Raw genomic sequence first — 10,213 nt, forward strand, 5'->3', positions numbered from 1 at the left:
TGAGAAAGTTAGTTATAAAATGACAGTTTTAGGACATGCTACCCCCAAATAAGGCACCTTGAAAGTCATTGTCTCACCTTCTCCCATCTTTCTGTATGAGAGCCGTCCATAAAAGGATTCTCTGGTCTACTTCACCTGACAGTAGGTCATAAGACCATCATGTTACAGGTATCCTGCCCCATACCTGGGGAGAAGAAATGTCATACAGATACACAGAAGAATCTGAACCAACAGGTCTTGCTGAGTTCTTCCCCATGCCCCAGTTTATTACCATTAGATTATACTCCTTTTTGTCCAATCATCTTTCTCCACAATTATCCACTTCTTTTATCAGATTTAGCACAAAAACGCATAGATTTCCCTGGGTCGTTTGGACCTTTGTTTCTAAAAACTCCTACATAACATAAAACTTTAAATAAATAAACTCATTATGGTTTTCCCTTATTGATGTCTTCTGTTACATGGATGTCAGCCATGAAACTTTCAAGAGGTGAGAGAAAGATGTTACTTTCTATCCCCTATAAAAACAAATGATTTATTTAGTTTATATTCTAGTTGAGTGTGTAGAGCTGCTGCCTTCTGGCTTCCTTGACCTATTGCTTGCTATAAGCATTAGACTCAAACCATGATTTTTTTTTAAAGATGAATCTGATTATCGTTGCTCATTTCTTCCTTCTTAGTAGCTTAAAAAGGCAGGGTGGGGGAGTATGTTTGAGTAATCTCGTTTTAAATCAGATTGATGAATTATCTGCTCTGTAAAGCTCCTTTCCTAACAAGGTCATTATTGTAACAAGGAAGCTCTACCTACCTTCCCTGAAGTTTGTTAAGAATTATAGGTAAAGGATTCCTTTTCCATGAAGCATGATTTATACTGCATACAATCTATGCCCAGACTTATTATGCACCTCTGTGTGATAAATTAGTTCCTCCTTTATCTTGTGCACAATGAGCTGCCTCCACTTTCAAGTTTTATTCGATAGATGCTATTTCATATTGAAAAATATGTCTCCAGTATTGTGGTCATGCCTCCTTTTCAAACAAACTATATATATATATATATTTTTACCTTCATAAAGGAACAGGGGTTCACTCCATGTCTAGACTTCAAGCAGTAGCCTTGACTTTAGTCCACCATCTTACATGAATTACTTGAAGCCTCCAATACCCTTCAGAATTCAAAATCTTGATTACCATTTTTTGCTTTTAAACTGTGATCCAATTTGCTCTTTCCTTTCTGCCACCACACCACCAAAATGCTTAATGTTTTCAAATACAGTGAGGTGCAAAAGCATGACATCTAGACACAGGCTATCTAAATTTGATAACTACTCTTGGCCTCAGTATCTTAAACTATAATAATTAGAGTAACAATAAATATTAATAATACCTACCTTAGGCCGGGCATAGTGGTTCACGCCTGTAATCCCAGCACTTTGGGAGGCTGAGGTAGGTGGTTCACAAGGTCAAGAGATGGAGACCATCCTGGCCAACATAATGAAACCCCATCTCTACCAAAAATACAAAAATTAGCTGGGCGAGTGACATGCGCCTGTAGTCCCACCTACTCAGGAGGCCAAGGCAGGAGAATCACTTGAACCCAGGAAGTGGAGGTTGCAATGAGACAAGATAGCCCCACTGCACTCCAGCCTGGCAAAAGAGCGAGACTCTGTCTCAAAATAATAATAATAATAATAATAATAATAATAACAACAACAGCAACACCTACCTTACAGAGATATAATGAAAATTAAATAAAACGTATATTTCTGAGAAATATATGTTAGAAATATGTGAATATTTACAATTCCTAACATAAGCTAATAATTATAAAATAACTGTTTTTCTATTATATTTCATTCATATCATTAAGGGTTTGGAGTAGAAAGGGAGTAACAGAGAATAATTTTTTTTATTCCATATATCTTTCCCTGAATCTTCCTCTAGTCTTTCTGGCACTGTTAAATTGGTTGCACGCAGAACACAAAATCATGTGCATGTATAATCATCATATTATTAAGTTCTAAAAATCTTCATAAAATTTGGTTAAGAAATTTTACCATTTCATTGGTGGGCTAGATATCTTGGGAAGCATACTTTTGTATGACACAAAATATATATTTTAGTACATGCCTGTACTTAATAGAAAGCAATGAAATTAAAACAAACAAACAAAAGGAAAGGAAAGAAGACACTGAATTCAGGAGGTGGCATCAGTGCAAGTAGCATGAAGCAGTGCAAAGAAAGCAAGATCAGAAATAAAAGGCAAGGTTAACCTGATGAGGAAAGCCTACCTCACTGCAACATTAAAGAGACTAAGCCTTTGTTCAAAGGAATATAGGGAAGGGATGATTCAAAGAAGCTAAAATGGCTCTTAACAGAGCAGATGAAAGTCCTGTCTTTATGAAAGCATTCTTAATTCAAGCCCTCAGAATTTTCAACTCAAATAGCAAACTCAATAAAATGAGTTCATACAAAAATTAGAAAACACGAAGATCAATATTCTATGAATGAGTGACCAGAAACCACAAAAAGAGATGAAATAGATTTCACATATGGCATGACCAAAAATAATAAATAATGTTAAATAAATCATGTGCATACATGTATGTATGTGTTTCTGTGTGTTTATAATTCCAAATTTACAAACGTATATTTTAAACAGTAAGTTAAACACAGCTGCAGTATCTACTCAGAATACAGGAGATAGAGACAGGGACTTAAAATATGAAATAAAAGTTAAGTGACCAAATGACTACAAAGATAGAAGAATAAAAACTGTATGAAAATTATTAGAATCCAGAAAGAGAAAATAGACACTGTGAAAAGGAGGCAACAATTGAAATCATATGAAAAACTTTCAGTATTATTCAAAAACATAAATTGATAATTCCAGAAATTATCAGTAATATTAACAATGTAAAATGGCTAAAAATTCAGAAGCCAAATAAGGTATTTTTGGCATTCAATAATCAAAGATCACCTATCAAATAGAGATAATTAGCTTGTTAATATAATGCTTAGTATGATATTGAAAATTAGAAGATGGTGCTGAGAAATTCCAATTCATCTAAAATTGTGAAATGACCAAAACTATCTTCAGGACAGAAGGTAAAACAAATGATAGCCTCAGGTATACAAAAACAGACAGGTTTGTTTCATACATTTGTAATAAATTTAGATTCATTTGTCACATTTTGTCTTCCATCCTGAAAGTTCTTTTTTTTTTTTTTTTTTTGAGACAGAGTCTTGCTCTGTCACCCAAGCTGGAGTGCAGTGGCACGATCTTGGCTCACTGCAACCTCCACCTCCTAGTTTCAACCAATCCTCCCACCTCAGCCTCCCAAGTATCTGGAATTACAAGCATGTGCTACTATGCCCAGCTAGCCTTTTTTAATAGAGATGGTGTTTCACCATGTTGGCCAGGCGGGTCTTCAACTCCTGACCTCAAGTGATCCACCTGTCTTGGCCTCCTAAAATGCTGGGATTACAGGCGTGAGCCACTGTGCCCAGCATATAAATATTTTTAATTGCATAAATTAAGACATATTCTTTTTGTTGTACAGTCCTACAGGTTTTGACAGTGCATATTGCCTTGTACTCATCATTACAGTATTATAGAGAATAATTTCACCTCACTAAAAATCCTTGTGCTTAACCTATGCAGTATGCCCCAACATAAGCCTTGTTAACTGCTGATTTGTTGGCCATCTTTAGAATTTGCGTTTTCCAAAACGTCACATAATTGGACTTGTAAAGTATGTAGCTTTGTCAGACTGACCTTTTTCACATAGCATTATGCATTTAAGATTAATTATCATTTTGTCTTGGCTTGGTAACTCATTTTCTACTTCATCAAGAATAAGTTTGTATTGATGAACAGTATTTCATTTTACATGTGTCACAGTTGGTTTATACATTATCCATTATCAAATACATTGAAGGAAATCTTGGTTGCCTCAAATATTTAGCAATTATGAATAGAGCTGCTATGGACATTCATGTACACTATGGGTAATTTTTTTTAATCATTTGGGTAAATACCTATGAGCATGATGACTGGAATGTATGAAAAGAATGTATGAAAATTTTTTAAGACTGCCAAACTGTCTTTCAAAGAAGCCATGCCATTTTGCATTCCCACCTGCAGTGAATGAGAATTTCTGTTGCTCTGCATTCTCACCAGCAGTTGATATTGTCAATTTATTCTGGAGTTTAACCATTCTAAAAGGTGTGTAGAGGTATCTTATTATCATATTAATTTACAATTCCCTAATGACAAACCACGTTGAAAATCTTTTCATATGCTTATTTGCTATCTGTATATTTTCTATGATAAGGTGTCTTTTTATTTTTTGTGACAATTTTCAGTTGGGTCGTTTATTTATTGTTGTTAATTAAGGTTATTTTGTCTATTTTTGATACAAGTACTTCCTCAGATATGTGTTTTGAGGTCTACCAACCTGTGCCTTGTCTTTTCATTCTCTTAATGTGTTTCCCAGAGCAGAAATTGTATGTTTAATAATGTCAAACATTATTACTTTTTTACTTTTAGGGATTGTACTATTAGTGTTATACTTAAAAATTCATCAACACAGCCAAGTTCACGTAGATTTTCTCCTATGCCGTTTTCAAAGAGTTTTATTCTTTTGTATTTTACATTTTGGCCTATGATCCATTTCAGTTAATGTTTCTATAAGGGGTAAGGTCTCTGTCTACCTTCACTATTTGGCATATTGATGTTCCATTATTTCAGCACCATTTCTTGAAATGATTAGCCTTTCTCCATTTAATTTTTATTGCCTTGTTGTCAAATATTATTTGATTATTTATGTGAATCTATTTCTGAGTTCTCCAATATGGTCTATTGATAACTCCAGCCTTCTCCTCCTGCCTTTTCTCTGTACTTTCACAAATAACATACTCTCTTAATTATTGCAGACATATAATATTTCTTAAAATTGAGTAGCATCTGCTCTCCACCTTTATTTTTCATCTTCAATATTGTGTTGGCTATTCTAGGTCTTTTGGTTTTTCATATAGACTTTAGAGTCAGTTTCTTAATATCTACCAAATAGTTTGAGATATATTGACTGAGATTGCACTGAATCTATACATCAAGCTGGGAAGAACTGACATCTTAACAGTAATCAATCTACCAATACAGAAACACAGAATATCTCCTCATTTATTTGGAGTTTTATTGTTTTTTACATTGGCATTTTGTAATTTTCCACATATAGATCCTAATGGTATTATGTTGTTAATTTCAAATTCTAAATGTTTATTGCTGATATATAGGAAAACATTCGATTTTTCAAATTAACTTTGTATCCTGTACTGTTGCAATAATTACTTGTTATTTTCAGGTGGTCTTTTTCCATTGATTCTTTGAGATTTTCTACACAGACAATCATATCATCTCTGATTGTCATCTCTGAACAAAGGCAGCTTTATTTCTTCCTTTTCTCTTATAACTTTTGATTAATTTATTTTACTTGACTTCTTGCACTAGCTAGGACTTCCAATGCAATGGTGAATAAGGGTGGTGAAAAAAGACATTCTTGCCTTGTTCTCTATTTTAGGGGAAAGTATCCACTTTTTCAACATTATGGACAATGTTAGTTATAGATTTTCTGCAGATATTACCTATCAAGTGCAGGATGATTTCCTGTGTTCTTAGTTTGCTGAGAGTTTTTGTCATGAATGAGTGTTGAATTTTTTTACATGTTCTTTCTGAATCAATTGATATGATTTTATGATTTTTCTTTTCTAGTTTGTTCATGTTGTAGGGTGCACTGATTAATTTTTTAATTGTTGAGCCATACCTGAAATAAATTTCATTCACTCACTGTTAGTTTCAATTTGCTAATACTTTGCCAAATAATTTTTGTGTCTATGAGAGATACTGGTCTGCAGTTTTTGTTTTCTTGTTTTTTTTGTTTTTTTTTTTTTCTTGTAAGGTGTTTCCTTTATAAATTACCCCGTCTTGCATATATCTTTTTTAGCAGCATGAGAATGGACTAATATAGTTAGTATGGCTAGTATGGCATGTATTTTTCCATATCTTTAACTCCTTCTCATTTTTTTGAGACAGAGTTTCACTCTATTGCCCACACTGGAGTGCAGTGGCACAATCTTGGCTCATGGCAACCTCTGCCTCCTGGGTTCAAGTGATTCTCGTGCCTCAGTCTCCTCAGTAGCTGGGATTACAGCTGCGCAACACCATGGCTGGCTAATTTTTGTACTTGTATTAGAGGTAGGTTTCCCCGTGTTGGCCAGACTGGTGTCGACCTCCTGGCCTCAAGTGATCCGCTCACCTCAGTCTCCCAAAATGCTGGGATTACAGGTATGAGCCACCACGCCCAGCCCTATACTTTTACTTCTAACCTAAAGTAACTTCACTTTTATTTTAAAGTGAGGTTCTTATAAACAACCTATAGTTGCGTTTTGTTTTTATTATCCACTCTGATAATCTTCATTTGTGGGAATAGTGTTTTTTTATTTTTAGCATTTTCTATTGATTCTTAAACGTTACCCATATCTTTATGAATGTTGTCCACTTTTTCATTGTCCCTTAACATTATAAATAGTTATTTTCAATTCCCTTCATGACCATTTTAACATCGTGTTATAATTGTCTTTTTTATTTTTAAAATGTTCTAAACAAAATTGTATATATTTGTGTTGTATATAAAGATATTTAATGTATGTATTACCTCACATACTTGTACCTTTTTGGTGGTAAGAATAATTAAAAATCTACTTACTCACTCATGTTTAAGTATGTAATGTATTGTTTGTAACTTTAGCCACCATGATATACAATAGATGTGCTGTTATTAGTTCTATTTAGCTGGAATTTTGTGACTTTTGAATATCTCCCCAGTCACCACACCTCCCAGTTTCTTGTACTCACCATTACACTCTTTGTTTCTATGAGTCTGACTTTTATACATTCTAATGTAAGTGAGAAATTGTGGTATTTCTCTTTCTGTTCCTGGCTTATTTCACTTAAAATAATTTCCACCAAGTTCATCCATGTCATCACAAATGCTAGTATTTTCTTTTAAAATACTACTCACTAGTAGCATTCCTTCGTGAATACATACCACATTTTCTTTATCTCATCATTTGTTGAGAGGAACTGAAGTTCATTTTATATCTTGGATATTGTTGCAATGAACATTGGAGTGCAAATATCAATTTGACATATTATCATACTCTGGATATAAACCCAGTAGTAGGATTCCTAGATTATATGGTAGTTTCATTTTTTTAATTTGGGGGGAATCTCAATACCATTTTCCATAATGATTGTGCTAATTTACAGTCCCAAGAACAGTGCCCATGTGTTCTCTTTTCTCTATATCCTTTTTAATACTTACCTTTGGTCTTTTTGATAGTAGCCACCCTAACAGGTGTGAGGTAATATCTCATTGTGATTTTAATTTGCATTTCTCAAATACTTAGTGATGTCAAACAATTTTCATATACCTGGTGGCCATTTGTATAACTTCTTTTAAGAAATGTCTATTTAGGTCCTTTGTCCTTTTCAAAAATTGGATTATTTGTTTTCTTACTAGTAAGTTGATTAAGTTACTTATATATTTTGAATATTAACCACTTGTCAGACTATGGTTTGCAAATAAATTATCTCATTTTGTAGGTTGTCTCTTCACTCTGTTGATTGTTTCCTTTACTGTGCAGAAGTTTTTGATTTTTTTTTTTTTTTTTTTATGTGTTTGTCTATTTTTGCTTTGGATGCCCGTACATTTAGAGTCATATCTAAAAATCATGCTTAGACCAGTGTCATAGAGCTTTTCCCCTTTGTTCTTTTCTAGTAATTACACAGTGTTAGGCCTTTCATTTAAGTCTTTAATCCATTTTGAGTTGATTTTTGTATATGACAAAAGATATGGGTTCAATTTCATTGTCCTGCATGGAGATAACCAGTTTTCACAACATCACTTAATTGAGAGACTGCCTTTTCCTCACTGTATGTTCTTTGTGCCTTTGCTGAAAATCAGTTGCCCTATAAATGCATGTATTTACTTCTGAGCTCTCTATTCTGATCCATTGATTGATGTGTCTGTTCTTATGCCAGTATCGTGCTAGTTTGGTCATTAGAGCTTTGTAGTAGATTTTGAAATTGGGTAATGTGATGCATCTGGCTTTGCTTTTTGTTTGGTTGGTTGGTTGTTTTTTTTTTTTTTTTTTTTGCTCAATATTGCTTTGGCTATTTGGATTTTGTGGTGTGTATGTGGTGCCATATGAATTTTAGAATTGTTTTATTCTACTTTTATGAAAAATATCCCTGGTAATGCATTAGGGATTGCGTTGAATCTGTAGACAGCTTTGTGGAGTGTGGGCATTTTCGCAATATGAATTTATCTAATGCCTGAACTTAACATATATATTCCCGTTTATTTGTGTCTTCTTCCGTTACTCTCATCATTGTTTTATAGTGTTTGATGTGCAGAGCTTTCCCCTCCTTGGTTAAATTTATTTCTAAATATTTTATTGTTTTGTAGTTATGCATTCTTCAATTCATTTTTGGATAGTTAATACTATATAGAGATGCTATTAATTTGTATATGCCGATTTTATATCCTGAAACCTTACTGAATTTTTTTATTAGTTCTAATATTTTTGGTGGAGTCTTTAGGGTTTTTGTTATATAGGTTATCATCTGCCCAGGCGCAGTGGCTCACACCTATAATCCCAGCACTTTGGGAGGCCAAGACAGGTAGGTCACCTGAGGTCAGGAGTTCAAGACCAGCCTGGACAACATGGTGAAACCCCTTGTACATTAAAAATATAAAAATTAGAGCATGGTGATGTATGCCTGTAATTACCTACTTGGGGAGGCTTAGGCAGGAGAATCATTTGAACTCGGGAGGCAAAAGTTGCAGTGAGCCTTATAAGATTGCACCACTGCACTCCAGCATGGGTGACAGCTAGATTTTGTCTTTAAAAAAAAAAAAAATCTGCAGGCATCTAATATTATGTTAAATGAAAACTGCTAGAGTGGGCATTATCATCTTGTTTTTGACATTAGAGGAAAAGTTTTTAACTGTAAACTGTTATGTATCAACATAAGGTACAAACTTGTCATGTATGGCCTTTCTGTACTGAGATACCTAATTGGTTGACAGTTTTTATCACGAAAGGATGTTGAATTTTGTCAAATGCCTTTTCTGCCTCTCTTAGGTGATCATGTGGGTTTTTTGTTTTACATTCTGCTAGTATGGTATATCACATTTGTGGATTTGCTTATGTTGAATCATTTTTGCATCCCAGGGATAAATTCCACTTGATCATGGTGAATAAGGGTCTTAAGTTTTTCTTTGATGGAAGGCATCTAATTATTTATTAAATCTCCTTACTTATTATTTATATATTGTGATTTTCCCTTTCTTCATTATTCCGTGTTGATAAGCTGTATGTGTCTAGGTATTTATTCAATTTGTTAGTGTACAAGTGCTCCTAGCACCCTCTTATGATTATTTGTATTTCTGTGGCATCAGTTGTAACGTCTCCTTTTTCATTTATAATTTTATGTATTTGAGTCTTCTCTCATTTTTTTAAGTTAGTCTTGCTAAAGGTTGACCAATTTTGTTTATTTTTATTTATTTGTTTGTTTTTGAGATGGAGTCTTGCTCTGTCGCCCAGGCTGGAGTGCGGTGGCACATTCTCCACGGCTCACTGCAAGCTCCGCCTCCCGGGTTCACGACATTCTACTACACGCACCTGCCACCACGCCTGGCTATTTCTGTTTTTGTAGTTTTAGTGGAGACAGGGTTTCACCTTGTTAGCCAGGATGGTCTCCATCTCCTGACCTCGTGATCCGCCCGCCTGGGACTCCCAAAGTGCTGGGATTGCAGGCATAGTCTGTTTATCTTTATAAAAAACTAACTCTTATTTGTGTTGATGTTTTCTATGATTTTTCTAGTCCCTATTTCATTTATCTATATGCCGATCTTATTTCCTTCATTCTACTAACTTTACACATAGTTTGTTCTTCTTTTTCTAGGCCCTTGAGGTGTAATGTTTGGTTATTTCTTTTCTTTTCTTTTCCTTCCCTCCTTCCTTCCTTCCTTTCTCCCTTTCTTCCTTCCTTCCTTCCTTCCTTCCTTCCTTCCTTCCTTCCTTCCTTCCTTCCTTCCTCTTTCTTTCTTTCTTTCTTTCTTTCTTTCTTTCTTTCTTTCTTTCT

Source organism: Piliocolobus tephrosceles, unplaced genomic scaffold (assembly GCF_002776525.5).
Source record: "Piliocolobus tephrosceles isolate RC106 unplaced genomic scaffold, ASM277652v3 unscaffolded_43, whole genome shotgun sequence".
NCBI lineage: Eukaryota > Metazoa > Chordata > Mammalia > Primates > Cercopithecidae > Piliocolobus > Piliocolobus tephrosceles.